The 18,379-nt window shown below is 35.4% G+C and overlaps 1 long non-coding RNA gene across 1 annotated transcript; it reads left to right on the top strand.

Annotated features, from left to right (window-relative positions):
* The first annotated feature begins 12,367 nt into the window (after positions 1-12,367).
* Positions 12,368-12,777, top strand: LOC128126273 (uncharacterized). Its single transcript, XR_008224056.1, has 3 exons — positions 12,368-12,437; positions 12,534-12,633; positions 12,739-12,777. It is a non-coding gene; the product is annotated as an uncharacterized LOC128126273 (long non-coding RNA).
* Positions 12,778-18,379: the final 5,602 nt, after the last annotated feature.

An 18,379-nucleotide genomic window follows, 5' to 3' on the forward strand; every position in this document is an offset into this window, starting at 1 on the left:
GTGTGCGGCCATACACTCCTCTTGTGAGTCCATATGAAGTGTTTGCTCTTCACACTAAGGAGATTTGAATGTGTGCTGCCCCCCTCATGAAGGTGTGCGGCCGTACACCTTCAAGGGACTATGAATATGATGAATATGATGAGTTTTAAAGCTTGGGATTCAAGTGTTTACCACTAATAAGCTTGAAGATGAACTAGATCACAAATATGAGGCCTTCAAGGTGTTCTTGGTTGAAGATTTTGGAGAGAGAAAGTAGAGAGAGGGTAAGGAGCATCCACATGAATGAATGAAGAGGGTATCCATCTATATATATGTTTGGATGTGAGGTTGGAGGGTGTGTGGTTGGGTGTGCGGCCGCACACATGGGTGTGTGGCCGTACACACAAGAGTGTGGCCGCACACACCTCTTTTGGTGTGTTTGATCCAATTCCATGATGCAAAACACTTTCCAACTCCTGCTAAGACCCATAACTAGATTATATTATGTCCAAAACACGCATTTGGAACCACAAGATTTACAAAGGATGATGAATCCAAGATTTAAAGATGATACGCGGACCAATTACATTGGATGAAAGTTTTGGGTTGCCACACTAAAACACTTGAAAAAACTATTATAACCTTTTATTTTATATCCTACATTTCATTTAAATTCTTTCTTATTTTCCATGGTTTTCGTTCTTTCAGGTTTTCCATGGACCAAAATCATAGAAATTTCTTAATTTTGGGACCAAAACCATGAAAATTTCTCAATTTCGGACCTTCCATGCAAGTCCAAAACTATTTGGACCTTATTCACAATTTTTTGCAAACCACAGGGACGAATTTTCTAATTTGTTTTTGTTTTCTTTATTATTTTCTTTATGTTTTTTTTTGTAGTTTTCTCGTTTTTTATAACATTTTGACTTTGTGAACGCCTAAAATACTATACACTCATCCTTTCTGGTTGGTCCTTTTCACTACAAGAATAATGGGCGTTAGCGGCAACAGCCCCCTTTAGCGGCGACACGTAACTTTCGCGTTTTGTGTCGCCGCTAAAGGCGGATGTCTCCGCTAATGCCTATCGACCCCGATCCGCGTCGAAATATGAGGTGAAACCTTATCCGTTGATTTTGTCCCTAATCCAAGGACTGGAAATCGATAAGTACATACCAATATCGGCGACGGTGTTGCCGATAATACTCGAAAATTTTGACCGCCAAAGTTTACCCACAAAGTTGTTGCCGAAAATTTTTGACCATCAATACTCCCCCCCCCCCCCCCCCCCCCCCCGAAAGGTGTCGCTGCTAATACTCTATATGTCGTCGCTAAAAGCCATCGCCGCTAATTCTCTTCGCAGATTTAACCACCTTCAGCTCATTCTTCCTCTTCTTCTGTGAACTCATTTCTCTTTGTCACCACTCCGCCAACAACTCTTTCTTTTCTATTTTTATTATTCTTTATCTTCTACCCATGTGACATACTCATTGGTGGTGTCAGATTGTTTTAGTCCCTTCCCGGAAATGTTGAAGATCTACTGGAATTTGTTGTTGTCCGCCAGAAAGTGGCCGGAAAATTAGTCCTACTGCCGGAATACCGCCACCAGTCCATCACCCCGCTTCTCCGCCGGATTACACACCACCACATCTTCTATATATGATTATTTTATTTTTGTATGTAGAATGTGTATTTTGTATATGTATGTATATTTGTATGTGTATCTTGTATGTATATATATGTTTTTTTATATGTGTATTATGTATGTATTTGTGTATTAGTATGTGTATCATGTATGTATATGTGTTTTTGTATGCGTATTATATATGTATCTATGTGTATTATGTATGTATGTATTTGTGTGTTTTTGGTATACGGAAAAAATGTTTTAAAAAAAACTAAAAAAATGAGAAAACTACAATTAGCGGCGATACCTTTAGTGACGACGGGTCACCGCTAAAGTTATTAGCGGCGACGAGCCAAAAGAGGTGATCCTTTAGCGGCGACGGGTCACCGCTAAAGGTATTAGCGGCGACACTCGGGATTTTATATAGCTTCAACAGGAGATTTTATCTAATGCATTTTTCAATCATAGAATGTTGTAGTACATAAAATAATATCAGATTATTTATATGAAAGTTTATAACATCAATGCTCAGGCTCTTTAATGGCTACTCTTCTGTGGTATGACTTCTTCATTTTTAAGTTATTACAATGTACTTCCATTAATTTGTTGATTATGGCACCCTACTTTCAAATCTTCACATAATAATAACATCATACTTTAAAAAATCTACCCAATTATAGCAATGTCATCCAAATACAAAACAAGTTTGACTGCTTTATTTCGGTGATAATGTCCTTATATGAAAAAACTGAAAGTACAAAGTTATAATTGCATAGAATTTTCATAGTATGTATAGTGTTTTCATAAGAAAAAAAAGTTGAAATACAATGCTGTAATAGAAAGCAATATTTAAAGTAGGATGTTCAATGTTGTAATATACAAATAAATAAAAGTTGGTTGCTATTTCTTGGATTTAATAACACCGATATTCAATTTCTTGTAGTGTTTAATGTTATATCTTAATGCAAATATAGATTCAATTCTCCTTTGGTGGAGTGTTCGATGTCTAGAGTTAAAAGGTGCTCCCACCTTCACCCAGAAGGTCTACAAATGGCAGTGTATAGGAGAAACAACAGTGAGTTCAAGTCTGGATGGATTGACCACCTCTTCAATAAAAGAGTTGCTTACATAGAGCTATGGTAAACAACCAAACTCCTAGATTTTACATGGTCTAATTTTCTTGAGCTCACTAAGACGCATTATGCAACATTTTTTTGATGGGATAATAGCTATACATGATGTTCATTAGTGGCTTACAGAGAAGCTATATGGATGGACTTGGGCTTTAGTTGTAAGTTTGTTCCATATTGTTTCGGAAGCTCAGATGCACAATTATAATCACATGTCAACTTTTGTGGTCAAATATACATATTTGAGTTTAAAAATTAATAGTTCGACATATATTTATGATATTTATTTATATTGGATTTTTCTGCATTCTTTTAGAAAAAATATGGATGTTAAATGTTTTCTTAATTAAATCTGGATTTTCTAGCGACTAATTACTGACGGAATTTATCACAAAATTGGTCAAAATTCTATTAGTAAATGATGTTCGTCGGACATATATAGGAAAATAAAAAAAAAAAAGTCTACAAATTTGTCCAAATGCCTTCTATTTATGAAGGTAAAATCAAATTAATGTTATTAGCGAAGCTTAACACCAACTAAAAAGCATTTAACATTCTCAAAAAATTAAAACCAAATATATATATATATATATATATATATATATATATATATATATATATATATATATATATATATATATATATATATATATATATATATCCTAATATAATAAATAAGTACATTTTTGGGCATTCTCCAAGACCCCTCACAGCTTATTTTCCCGCTCAAGATTTCAAAGTGAATTCCCGAAATTGTCCTTCAGCTATTATAAACCCGTTGCAGCCCATCTTCTTCCCTTCGTCTGATTTTCAGGTTATCTAATCATTTGAATTTGAATTCGAAGAGAACAATCCCAATAATTCAGGAACCAAAATAAAACTCTTATAAACCCTCTTAGTTGTAGAATCAGTTTTGATACTCCCATATACCTTAAACCTTAAACCTTGGCCCTCTTTATAGGGCTCCTCATTTCCAACTTCAGTATGAGAAATCAAGTATTATCACCAAGATATTTGTGTTAATTAACAAGATCGGAAGGTGTAGTGAACTAAGCGATTCCAAAATTAACGCTAACGCTCAATATATGTATTTATATGATGTAATGTCCGCATCCATCGTTTTTAGTGATTGTTTGGTGCTACAATTGACAATTTTTGAAGCTTGGCGATCTATAAGTGCTGAGGTATTTTATTCAAAAGTGATGAGTTTACTCTTTAACCCTAATCATTGATGATAGGTTAATTTCATGTTTTGGTTCGATTAATTGGAATTTTCATGTATCTTTTCTCCTTTTCATCCCTTTTAATTGAATGTTTATGGTTCTGTCTATGTTCGATTTTTCACTTGAGGGTGAAATACCAATCGCCAATCGCCAATGTCCAACCACGGTAACCGGTAAGGGAATTGTGTATAAGAAGGAGCAAATGGATTCAGAAGATCTGGTTCATCAGATTCTCATCACCAACATCGGTACACCAGAGCTAATTATATGCACACTAAGTGTTTGGTGAAATGCGTGATTTTTTTTAATATGCTTTTGCTTGATTTCACAAAACTATTAATGTGGCAAATATGTTAGTCAAATTCTTGATACAAATCCACAACAATTTTTCCATCTGCAACAACAAAGGTTGATAGAATTGATTATAAATTAAAAGGGTGAAGAAGTGCTGGAATTTACATGGGAGGAGGTCTCTCCAAGGGGAGAGGAAAATGTAACTTTTGATCTTCTTATACTAATATTTAATATGCCCAAAATACACTTCATCTGATAAACTTCCACAATACATCAAACCTTTCTAGAGAAGTTGGAGAGAACAGTTGCCCTACTGGCATTTTAAGATGTGAAGAACAGTAATGTTGGAGATCTTTTAGACATATATCAACGTCTAAAAACCACAAGTGATGTCAATTTTGCTATCCTTATAAATCAAAGCCATGAAAAAGGTTAGTTTTTTTTATCTAGATATGCATAAATAGTTTCTCAATATATCCATTTTTATTATATTTTTGTATTTTTCTGGCTTAATGTGGTTGGGTTTTTCTGTTTATGTGCCTATCATATGTTTTGTTTAGATATCTATCAGATCCACCATTTTTTCTATTAGTGTAAATTGGTTTTGGCCATAAATTGATTTTTTTTAACATTTCACATTTTAATTTCCTATTTTTCGTTATTTTTCTTTTGTTGATGCTAACTAATAGATGTGAAAATTTGCAGCCTACTGGGAGACTTTGGGTTCATCCTCTTGGTGTATGATGATGGTCGTTTATTGTATGCGAGTATGTATGTGACTATATGTGTGAGTAAGTATATGACTGTTTGTGTGTATTTCATGATAAAATCCCATAAATAGCAACATATTTTGTTTGTTTGTAATCGAGTATCACTGTTGTTTCTCCTAAAATTCAAGTATCAGAGCATCATTAGCTTTTTTTTTTTTTCATGAAATCAGATCACAAATTTCGTTTTTTTTTTTGAAATCAGGGAATTGTTTGAAAATCTGATGTTGTCCTCATGTTGAAATCAAGTGATGAAATCATATTGTTAGAACTAAGTTCTATCAGGATCGATAGATTCTAAGCAAGCTAATAATTCAGAACGTAATAAAGAACACGAGTATGGCTTTGAATATGTCGTATGATTAACGCTTCAACACCTCAAAAGAGCTCGATTAAGACCTTCACCTGTAGAGGTGTTCTAGGGTTACAAAACAATGAACGTGATAATCAACTTTATATAATGCATGCATGCATATATATATATATATATATATATATATATATATATATATATATATATATATATATACATATATAACAACCCTACTAACTAATCTAGAAAATCACGGATGGACAGGCCCAATCCGGATCTAAAACGTAAGGCCTAAGACGCAACACAAACGGACTCTACAATCTCCCCCTTTGCGTCTTTGGAGCCAAAACCTCAATTCTATTTAGCAACAGAAGACTTCTTCACAGTCTTAAACACCCTCGGTATGATGGCCAAAAGATGACACCAAAAAGTAATGTACCACCGAATTATGAGTTATATTGAGTGTTATTAACGCTTAATAATAGTCAGACAAATTAATTTGCCGTGGTTATCGTTAGACTAAACCCTAGTGGTATTGGTACTAGTTTTTATCGAAGGAAAATCGTTTTGAGAGTATCGAAGCGCTGTCCGAGTCTTGAGTCATCAACTTTCAAGTGAGTGCATAGTCCCTTTCATCTTTCACATAGATATGAAGTATTTTATATAAACTACATGCTATGTGTGCATATTATCTGAATACTTGTTGTCTATGTTGGATGAACGTTTTATACATGTTTTAAAGGATTTAAACTGTATACGTATTTTATATATACGAATATGTTGGGTATGAGATGGGTAGATGAATGATGAGAGATATAAGATGATGTGAGTATACATTGGCAGCTATAGACTTAGTGCCTATGGGACAAACACCGGTAGCTATGGACTTAGTACCTGTTAGACGTTGGTAGCTATGGATTTAGTGCCTGTTAGGAATTGGTAGCTATGGACTTAGTACCTATTAGTTAGACGCTGGTAGTTATGGATTTAGTACCTGTTAGGAATTGATAGCTATGGAGTTAGTACCTATTAGATAAACACTGGTAGCTATGGATTTAGTACCCGATGAGTAGACTATAGCAGCTATGGAATTAGTGCTTTACGAACGAACATTGGCAGCTATGGATTTAGTGACAGTCCTATAACCCTGGAAGTAAGGGACTTCGGAATAAATGAATGTAGGATAGATGACTCTTACGATAAATCCTTAAGAGTAAAGAAGATAATGGGGATGGGTAATTGGGTTTATTGTTTGATTGTTTAACATAATAATTGTATTATTGTGGGTTGAAAACCCTATGTACTCACCAGGTTTCCCAACCTGACCCACTCAGTTTATTTATATCACAGGTGTTGATATGAAGTCACATTACACTGAGAGATTTAAAGAGATGTAGATCACTAGTGTAAACAAATGTATGTTCTATTTATGCTTATGTTTCTATATTAACGATGACATCCCAAACGTTTTAAAATGAATAAAATATGTTTCTTCAAAAGTGTTCTAATAACGTATTTATCATGTTTTTCTGGGAACAAATTCCGCAACATTTTTATGAAAAGAAGTACTCTGAGTTTTATAAAGCATAAACAAAATCGGTATTTTCTGGTCGTGAAAAATGGGGATGTCACAGTTGGTATCAGAGCATTAGTTTAATCGAACTAGGAATATGGATTTATTTCTAGACTTAAACTTACAATGCTAAGGGAAGATGAGTGTTGATGAGTATGCAACCGCATTCACCGAGAGGATAAAGCTATTCCCCTACTTGGTGCCTACTAAACTCTCCAAGATCGATAGGTTTGCTAACGGACTGCCCACTGACTTTGGCCCAATGGTCAAAATGGCAACTACCTTGAAAACAACTGTTAGGGCAGCTAAGAACGTAGAGGCCCAAATAAGAAAAAAGGGTCTAGAAGAAGATAAGGCAGGAGAGAAGCGGAGTTAGAAGGATCTTCAAGGTCCAACAAGGAAGGCAAATTCCCAAAGCTTGGAGGAGGAGATGGAGGTGAAGCGAGATGGTGTGATAAATGCAAGAAGAAGCATTGTGGGAAGTGCAACGAAGAAGTGACTTGTTACAAGTGTGGGAGGACTGGCCACTATTCCAAGGACTGCACACATAATGATAAAGTATGCTACGGATGTGGAGGCAAGGGGCACATGTCTAGAGACTGCCCAAGGAAAAATAAAGCAGCAAGACCAAAAACGCCACCAAGGCCAAGGGCATTTCACATGATCCTCGACGAAGCAGAGAACCATGCGAGGAATCAAGGATGAGGACTTTATACCCGAAGATCAAGTTATGCAGTAGCCATAGTATCGTATGATGTAGCCCGTTAGTGGCATAGTCCAGGGTGAACTTGGACACCTATGTAATAGTTTCAAGAAATAATAAAATCTTCATTTTGTTATCTGGTGTGTTAATTTGTTATGAGATTTTCTTGTATGGTGACTTGGAAAGCTGCAAGACTGTACTTGGGACAAGTATGAGTAGATGTGAATGGTAGCAGAGGCCTATACTACCGGAAGCACAGGACTCACACTTGGATTAGGGAAAGTCACAAGGTTACCAAGAAGCTAGTAATTGATTTCATTTTATTCAAGTATGTCGTTACCATTGTTTCGGTAATGACTAAGAAGATTGTTGATATTCCGACCCTAGTGGTCATATCGAATCGAGTCCGACTACGATGAGTATGTTGCGTGGTTCAGAGAACCAAGTTCGATGTAGCGTCCGACTTAAACCAAATGATTGAAATCAAAGCAATCAATAGAAGTATCACGCTCATTGTTAAAGAAGTTGGTAGTGTGATTATATCACATTAGAACATGAAGGAAGGCATAGCTTGTTTTAGAATATGACACATCGATCTATAGTAGTAATAAAAGAACTCATCTCAAGTTTGTATCCAGTAAGGATCGATATTGTGACTTGAAGGTCATAATTTGGAGTCTAACCTGAGGTAGAGAGCAGGTGCACGATCGAGTACTGCTTACAGCCAATGAATCTAAGAGATAGACTTGAAGGAATATACAAGTTTTAATTATTACCTAGGATGAAGAGATGACATATGAAGTCATAATACGAGCCCTGCTTCGTTGATGATTCTGGGATGTAATCATCTTAAGGGGGAAATAATTGTAACGCCCGCAAATCCGGGCTAGTCAATTTAGAGGCAATAACGGTCGAAAACGACTTTTCGACAAAAGATTATTTAGAATAAATAATATTAACCAAGTTGTAGAATATGTCACAAGGTTTCCGTACATATAAAGAACGCCAAAATCCGAGTTATAACGAAGAAGTTATGACCCGTCGAAGTTTCGCGACTGAACCGGCACGACACCGGGAAGCGTAAATAGTGAATATACGATAGAGCGAGATTTAGCGTTAGCACTCTAAACAAAAGTCGTAGAATATGTTAAACTAAGAACATCGATAAAAAGAACGCCCAAATCTGACTTTGTATGAAGAAGTTATGATTTTTCGAAGTTTCGGACTCGCAGTGTACAGCCCGAAATTCGAATATTAGATCGAGCGGTATTTGGCCGACACGACCTAAACGGAAATCGAAGATCTCATTAAGAGTAGCGTAATGAGAAAAAGATGGGCAAAAACGGACATCAGATGAAGAAGTTATGAGAATTTAACAGACCAATCCTGTCCCGGCCTGTTAATAATATAAAATTTAAAATCGAGCCAAAATTAGCTGACGGAGTCTAAATGAAAGTTGTAGATTACGTTCCCGCCTTCGCGTGGATATAAAAAACGTCGAAAACGGAGCTCGTATGTGAAAGTTGCTTGCCTGTTGCTCTATTGATGACGTGGCAAAATCTTGACCGTTGCTTGCTGATCACGCCTCGCATCCGATGATCGCCACGAAGTCTCGCTTACGCCCCGCGTCCGAAGCTGGGTACACCCAGCGCACTTGATCTTGTCCGGGTCCGAGAAGGGGTGCGAGCTAGCTGGTGCGAAGCTGGCATTCTTATCCGAAGTTACGCCCCGCGTAGCCAAGGATTACGCCCAGCGTAGTCCGAGGCCTCCCAGGGTATAAAAAGGGGCGAGGGTCTCCGCATTTTTCACACAATTTTCCTTCTCTCTCTAGATTTCTTTCTCTCTCTAGGGTTTCTAACCCCCCTAAGCCCTAGTTAAACCCCTTAGCTCCCGAGGGAAGCCCCGAGGCTCCCGAAGTCCCGAGAAAAAGAGGCTTTCGGTTTCGGAACGCTGCTCCAATTAAGTCCCGGCACTACTAGAAAAAACGCCTTTTACGACGCGCAAAATATGACGCTCATTGATCTATGTTACGCAAAGGAGAGTGACATTAGAAAAATGTCATCTCTTCAAAAAATTTAAGGATAGAAGACACGCATTATTGCGCGCCCTTAAATTAATGTCTAAAAAAACACGGAGGGCACCTATAATAAAATGCGCGTCGTCTAAGGATGTTGCTTTATATTTTTTAATCGAACGCGCGTTCCATCCTTTAATAGTGGGGGAAAGGGGGAAATGAAATTATGAAAAACTTAAAAACCCCGCCTTCCTTTTTTTCTCCTTTCCCTCTTGCCCAATTATGAACGCTCCTTCCTTATTGCCGCCTACTTCTTCCCCCACTTACTTCTACCCACTAGAACCACCATATCTCCCACTCGATGTTGAAATTGTTAGAAAAAACCCTAATTATACTCTCAAGTCTCAATATTAGGAATGTGAATCTTGATTCTCGTTTGTTTCAGATTCCCCACAGATAAATCGAAAAACACACAGATGAAGAACCGTAACTTTGCTCCATTAGCTTCCCGATTGCATCTCGTCATCACCTTTGAAACTTCTGCGTCAGAGACCCAGGTAATCAATTTAATTTTCATTCCTTCACATATCTTTTTCTAGTTTTGAATGATTTGGCAGTTCTTATGTAAAAATTTGGACCGTATCCTACAAAAAAATTCGGCATATTTGAATAGAAAGCGGATCTGAATCTAGCACTCTCGATATGATTATCAGGCTCAAAGGAGTGGGCGTCGTTAGGAAGGTCGTCATGGGTCGCTAAGGGCGCTAAACACCGCCCGATATCTTCTCCCAAAGGGGTCGCCAGCCAAGTCTCCCCAGCAGCTTAACAAGAAGAGAGAGAGAGAGAGAGAGAGAGAGAGAGAGAGGAATAAAGATGTTCAGGCCTTCATAGTGGTAACTTCCATCCCTAAATCGACTTATGTTCTTCTGTTTTTTACCTCTCGATTTATTATATTAATCCATTATGCATCTCTATTGTTTTTGTTTTTGTTCATATTTCAATGAATTATCAACTCCTATACTCCATTTTTGTGATTTATGTGTTTGATTTCTGCAATTTACCTTTGTCTTTCCATGGTGTTTAGACGAACACCAAGTGTTCGATGAAATTCCCCAGATATCATTAAGTCTTTAGCACCTATTACATATGTTTTATGAAGTGAGAAATGCTTCATTTGATAATATTCACATGTAATTTTATGTTTTTAATAATTTGTGCTCTATGCCACTATATGACTACATGTGTGATTTAACTATATGCATTCAATTGTGGGTGTTGCTGCACTCAATGGTAAGATATTCTTGAAATTTTAATCCATTGTTACATTTTTTTCATGTTAATTTAATGGTTGATGGCCAAAGATGTTTTTATTTTGTCAAATTTAGGGCACATCTGGTTTGTGTTTAACCAATGGATGGAATTTAGTTCCATTGCAATCATTTAAAAGACCAAAATACCCCTTTGTATGTATAACGATTAACCAAAAATCTTAAATTAACTATTTTTTGTGCAAATGATTTTTCAGTCAAAGGCAAATTCGCAAAGAAAAGTTGCAGCTAAGGCACACCACTAAAAGGAGTTGTAGTGATTTTGTGTTTTGAATAATTCTTGATGATGAATTAGTGTGGCCATTGGCCATGTTATATTTTATCTTTTGCTTGTAACTCTTCGATTTTCAACCATGAGAAATGGTAATACGTTTTCTTAGTTTTTTTTTTCAACCATGAGAATGTATGTTTATTCAAGTATGTTAATTTAACTTGTTCTAAATGGATCCATGACATTGTGAATTTTAGAAATTTTTTATTTTTTTACACGGTAATTTGATATATAAATTGTTTATACATTGATCCCTAAAAATTTGTTCAATACTAGTTCTCGAGAAGTATTTTATTATTGAATCCCCAATATTTTTTATTGAATTTAATAAATAGTTTATAATAATTAATTTTAGATATGAAGAAGCGGAAACATTTGGAAGGAAGGGCTAATGTACAAAAGGCTGCTTTCAGTATGATCTAGAATTCAATGAGCTACAGGTTTGTTATTCTTCAAACTTTGCTTGGATGAAAATGGTGATCTGTTCTATTATATATATATATATATATATATATATATATATATATATATATATATATATATATATATATATATATGTTGCTTATTTGTTAGAAATTTTCTAACAGGGGCAACTGTGTCATTTAACAGAGCTGATGTATTGAGAGAAAACATAGAAGCAGTGTTTGCAGCTTGTGATGCAGCTCATGGAAGATGGGCAAAACTTCTTGGTGTTCGTGCTCTTTTGCATCCAAGACTAAGGCTTCAAGACTTTTTACAAATATAAAACGTGTCACAATAATTTGTAACTGCAACAGAGAAGGTAAACAACAATTTGTTTGATTAATAATATTATTATTGTTGTTATAGATGACAAAACTGAAAGCAATGCTTGATCAAGAAACATGGGTTGAAGTAGATGTGCCTAATGAATTCCAGGGAATTATGGATTCCCTTTCTAGAACAATTGTTCACTATTTCTAAATTCCAATTACTTTGTATGTTTCAGTGGTCTCCTAACAAATCATCCATCTTTGGAAGCTCAGCAGAAGATGGTGTCTTGAACATCTGGGATCACAATAAGGTGTGTCAACTCAACCAAAAACCACTTTTACATTTATTCCATTTCCCTTATTCTTTTCTTGCAACAAATTGTTTTTTTTTAATAAAAGGTTTGTTTTTTTTTCTACAGGTTGGTGAACGTTTTGGTCCAGCCTCAAAGTTTGCACCTGGCTTATTGTTCAGACACTCTGGACATAGGTATATATATTTAATTTTAATTAATGGTTTTCCTTTTTACAGAAATAAAAAAATAGATAAAAATTGAAACAAGATTATATTGTGCTATGATTGAAGGGATAAGGTGGTTGATTTCCACTGGAACTCGCATGATCCATGGACAATTGTCAGTGTGTCGGATGATGGTGAAAGCACAGGTGGCGGTGGAACTCTACAGGTATGTATATATATCACTTATTTATTATTATTTAAGTTTTTATTAAAATGTTATTTATATTGATTAGTTGAAATGTTTGTTTTGTTTGAATGATGATGTGTGTAGATATGGAGGATGATTGATTTGATTCATAGACCACAGGAAGAGGTGATTAATGAGCTGGAGCAATTAATCACCTCATCCCTGTTTTTTGATGTTGAAGTTATTTCCGAATTTGGGATTTGGAAATTTGATTCGAGTCTATTCAACTTGTGAAGTTTTCTTTAATTTATTTTCTTTTTAAAATTAGTTGCAATGGAGTTTAGATTTTGAATCAATGTTTCATCTGTTTGATAAAAAAAATGTTTCTCTAGCTTTCAAGGAATAGATCTGGTACAAGCACTTAAATAATTAGAGAAAAATATGACTACATCCACTAATCCATAGTTTTTTTCAATTTTTCTATGAACGCAATTGGTATGAGACATTTCTTGCGGTTAAGTTTTTTTCATTGCTAACCAATAATTGTGACGTTGAAACCTTATGCTAGTTTCATTTCAAGTGATATAGATTCTGTGAGAAGAAGTTCTTGAGCTAATGGGAGACCAAAGAGTCAACATCCAGAAAGCATATTTATATCTTGCTCTGACCGATTAAATTATTGCTAACACATATTAATTAACTACTGTACGCATATCAAATAATTCTTGAATTGTTGGTTTTTGATTATATGCAGTCAGGTTCTTTTATCTTTTATCCCCCGCTTTAGTAGCCATCTTTGGAAAGCCCTTGTTCTCAATACAAAACAGGTGATTCTTACAATTGTCAAACTGAATTTTATCTATGGTTCTGGTTGCATAATTATTGTATTCATCATTTTAACTGAGATCTTATTTTACTTTGTCAGGATATGGACATCCAAGATAGAGAACTAGTAAATGACTGGCTCATGATTATAGTTTACAAAGAACGTGGTTTTGGCTGAAAAACATATTACCATGTGGTATGCATCTTCCTTGAAACTTCATGATCTTAGGCCTCTGTGTTTGTTTATTTAAGGTGTTAGCATAAATGGGAAAGCATACTTTTGAATGTCACATTGTTGCCTCCACTTATAATTTGCATAATGTCGATTGTGCTTTAGAATATTATTAATTTATTTTTATTTCTCCTTAGTAATTGTGGGCATAGCGTCACCTGTTTTTGTGTTTCTTTTATTGTGAGGGCAATCCTTAACTGTACCAGTGGTTCCGATTATTTTGGTCTCTTAATGGGGTATTTAACCCTTGGCTGGGAATTAAATAGTTAAGCAGATTTTTGTGATACTTATCTGAACTTGAAGAGTTTTTTCACCTCTTGAACGTGAGAATAGAGTTTCTACCTGATCCTTTATAAGGGATACTTTTGACTGGTGCAGGGAAACTCTAATGTTACTATGGATTGTCTTAATTGCCTTAGTTTCGACTGATGCAGAGTGTTTGACCAACACTGATGCTAATGCCTAATGCCTAATGCTATACTGCTTTGTCTTTCTTTGTTGGTAAGACATTTGTATGCTAAACCAGATGCTAATGCCTAATGCCTAATGCTATCACTTGTGGTTTAATTCAGATTCTGGGACAAAAAGAGTCATAGCTGGGCTGTTAATGTTCCTGTTTGTTTTCATTTATGCAGGTAACAATCTTGTAGAAAGGACTTATGAATCAGATGTTAATGGTAACAAGTTTAACACTCGAGTCCATACGATTAGATGTTAATGGTAGCAAATTTAACACATGTGTCTTTGTTATACATACAGATTAAATGCAATGGATTGTATTTTTTGTATATGGTATTTTATTTAATATTATGCAATGGATTGTATTTTTTGTATATGGTATTTTATTTCTATTATGAGAGATTAAATGCAAATTTAATTTATAAATTAATAAATATATAAATATATTTTTTTTAAAAAAAAATTAAAATTACGATACGCAAAAATGTGTGTCGTCTTCATTTATGACATGGCCTTCCTTGACGGAGGCTTCCTTGATACGCATTGTGTGTCATAAACACGTGCGTCGTAAAGTTACGACACGCAAATGCGTGTCGTCTTCCTTTATGACAGGGTCTTCCTTGATACGCATTGCGTGTCATAACCGCGCGTCGTAAATGCGCATCGTCTATAGACGACGCGCAAAAGCGCGTCGTCTCTCTTTATGACAGGGCCTTCCTTGACGCGCATTTGCGCGTCGTCTGAACGTTTTACGACGCACAATGAGCGTCGTAAAAGGCCTTTTTTCTAGTAGTGCGGTTTTCGATAGAATTCGCTGTAATTGTGCTACGCTTACACAATTTTTAATATAGTTTTCAAATAATTATAGGAATGTTATTAGGTCGTTAAAATAATTATTTGGGCTATTATTATGAGTTATACTGCGTGTTATTAACGCTTAATAATAGTCAGACTAATTAATTTGTCGTAGTTATCGTTAGACTAAACCCTAGTGGTATTGGTACTAGGTTTTATCGAAAGAAAATCATTTTGAGAGTATCGAAGCGCTGTCCGAGTGCTGAGTCATCACCTTTCAAGTGAGTGCATAGTCCCTTTCATCTTACACATAGATATGAAGTATTTTATATAAATTACGTGCTATGTGTGCATATTATCTGAATACTTGATGTCTATGCTGGATGAACGTTTTATACATGTTTTAAAGGATTTAAATTGTATACGTATTTTATATATACGAAGATGTTGGGTATGAGATGGGTAGATGAATGATGAGCGATATAAGATGATTAGAGTATACATTGGCAGCTATAGACTTAGTGCCTATGGGACAAACTGTAGTGACAAAGAACATGGTTTGGCATGCGGAATTAAAGCTTTCACAATTAAACATGGTGATTTGGGTGTTTAAGAGATATATTGAATGTATATGGTGTTACAAAAAAAGGACTAGATCTAGACTACATAATTAACACACACTTACACACTCACTTTTACATCTCTCAAGCACACCTCTACAAGTGGACAAACCCACTATTTATAGAGGTGTTTACATGTCTCTCTCTCACTCTCTAACAAATGGGTCTAAAGGCTAAAGCACCACATGCAAGTGGGTTTTACAAAAGTCAAACATTTACAAAGTCATGAATGAATAACTTTGCACCCCAACATTCTCCCCCTCAAAGTTAGGAATGAATGACCCACTTCAAATCTTCCAAAATCAAGCACTACGTGGTTCGAGCCTCAAAGGTGACACATGTCGAAACGAACTTCAATCTTCAATTCTTCCATGACTCTTCAATTTGGGCTCTAGGATGTGAGACCATACAAACCGAGCAGCAACGAATGATTAACTTCAAATAATCACCCCAAATTTGCGCATAAAAACACACCCCAAAAATCTTCAATAATACCAAACCCATTTCGAATACATCACTTCCGAACTTCCAATTGCATCATCTCGTGGCTTCAAAACTTCAAGATCACTCCGGTCTTCAAATCCGCGTAATATGAAAAATTCAAGTTCGAATTTCCATATAAAACTTCTCCCCCTTTTTATAATCGAAATTTGATTATAAAACTCCAAGGAAAAAGAACGTGCTCTATTCGGAATTTTTCATGTCAAAACTCCCCCTTAACATGTGGCATAAACATTGTGCTTCAAATCCGATAAATCCAAAAAATATTGAATTTTTAGCTTCGTTCACGGATCGCCTTTGACAAAATTTCTCAAAAATGGGTAGAAATCGTCATTTTCAAAATTCTGCAGTGACTGTTGCGCCCAAAACAGCCAAATATGCGAAACACACTCCCATTTGCGAAACTGGGTAAAATGTGTAAATTCGCACAAACTGCAGGGACCAGATTTGAAAATTCTGCAATTTCAGCATTTTATGACCCCATTTGCGAAGTTGGGTATAAACTGTCAAAAATGCGAAACTACAGGTATTCGTTTTGACAATTTCTGCATGTTCTTCAAACTTGCGAAGTTGGGCTACTTGTGTTATTTCTTGAAAAGAGCAGGGAACAAATGCGAAACTGTTAGCCTTCTTCCCCAATTCGCATTTTACTGTAAAATTCTTTGTGTTCTTTCCCAAATCACAGACTTCGCATCTTAATGTTTCGCATGTTTAACTCACCAAAATGCGAATCATAAAGAGATGAATTCGCATTTTGACTCCAATACAAAACTCCAAATGCGAATGAAACACTTCCTAGTCATCATATGCGAACCATGTTTGACACACCCAAATGCGAATACTTTTGCTTTAACATGTTAACTGCTTTTGACTTCAATATTGAACAAAACACATTCTCAGATGCGAACTCAATTGATTACATATGCGAAAATCCAAACCCAATCGTTTTATTATGCGAACTTAACTGAGATTTTCACAAAATCAATATCAACAACTCCAAAATCCAGATTCAAACTTTCGCAAATAACGATTTCACGATCCTTCTTGACTTCGCATTTTTCTTCATGAATCATCCCTAAATCATCAACCCAATTGCGATTCAAAAATCAAAACTCATCTGTTCATCAATCGACACCAAAACACGAACTCCCGACCTTTTATCAGTTCATCCTTAATCAATCGATATCCCAAAATCAAAACAAATTCGACTTTGCGATTCAAAATTAAACAAGTTTCGTTTTTGAATCAACGTCTCAGCAATGAACTCAAAATCGAAAATCAATTCATTGATTCCAAAATCAAATTCTTCATACATCAACCTGTTCGTTCCTGGACATTTGTACCCTTGACCATCGTCTTCAACTTTTCGTGAATTCCGATTCCAAAAACCTTCGTTCTTTCTCAATCGATTTTTCAAGAACACTAATCTAGCGAACTAGCGACCAACACCAAATCCTTTTTCTCAAATCGATTTTTGGATTAAACTCACTAATTCAACAAATTCACCCTGTTCGTTCATCAGTTCTTGAAACATCTCGACTGATAAATTCAATAATCAAAATCGATATCGATCCAAATCAACAATTTCCAAGTTCAATCAAAATCTTCAAACCAAGAATCATTAACTTGTCATTCTGATTTAATGAATAACTTGATCATTATCGATTTTTGTATTCAAACATATCGATTCACAAGTTCATCACAAAAAATCAAAACTCATCAATTATAAGAACAGATAAAATGAAAACGAAAATCAAGAACAAGATTAACAGTAATGTTGATTACGACTTCCAAGCTTCAAATATATGTTGACAAACATATACAAATCAACAGATTTTGACGAATAAATGGGATCGATTATGAGAAGTGTATCGGATCTATTCATTTGGGCTTAAAAACAAGATTGATGAACAGTAACAAGTTGACTTTGGGCTTAAGGCTTTCAATCATGAATAGTAGTTGATTGTTTTTGGGCTAGTTTTTGATTCAAGTAAACAATTTCCACAAAAAGAAAAGAATTGTTTTATGAACAGTGAATTTCGAATTTGAGAATGATTTTAGAAATTTTGATCTAAGCAAAAATTAATTGGATCAAACAAAGGAATTGAAACGAATTAGATCCAATGAATCAAAATGATCAAAAAACAAGAACGCAAAGCACGAATCCAAATATTACGAGAGATCATAGAGACAGACTCACCAAAATTGTTCAAGTTGCGACAAAAATTGCCAAACCGAGAATCATTCTTCAAAAATCACCTTGATCTTGAAGACCCGCTCTGATACGAATTGTAGTGACAAAGAACATTGGCATGCGGAATTAAAGCTTGCACAATTGAACATGGTGATTTGG

Source organism: Lactuca sativa, chromosome 5, assembly GCF_002870075.4.
Source record: "Lactuca sativa cultivar Salinas chromosome 5, Lsat_Salinas_v11, whole genome shotgun sequence".
NCBI lineage: Eukaryota > Viridiplantae > Streptophyta > Magnoliopsida > Asterales > Asteraceae > Lactuca > Lactuca sativa.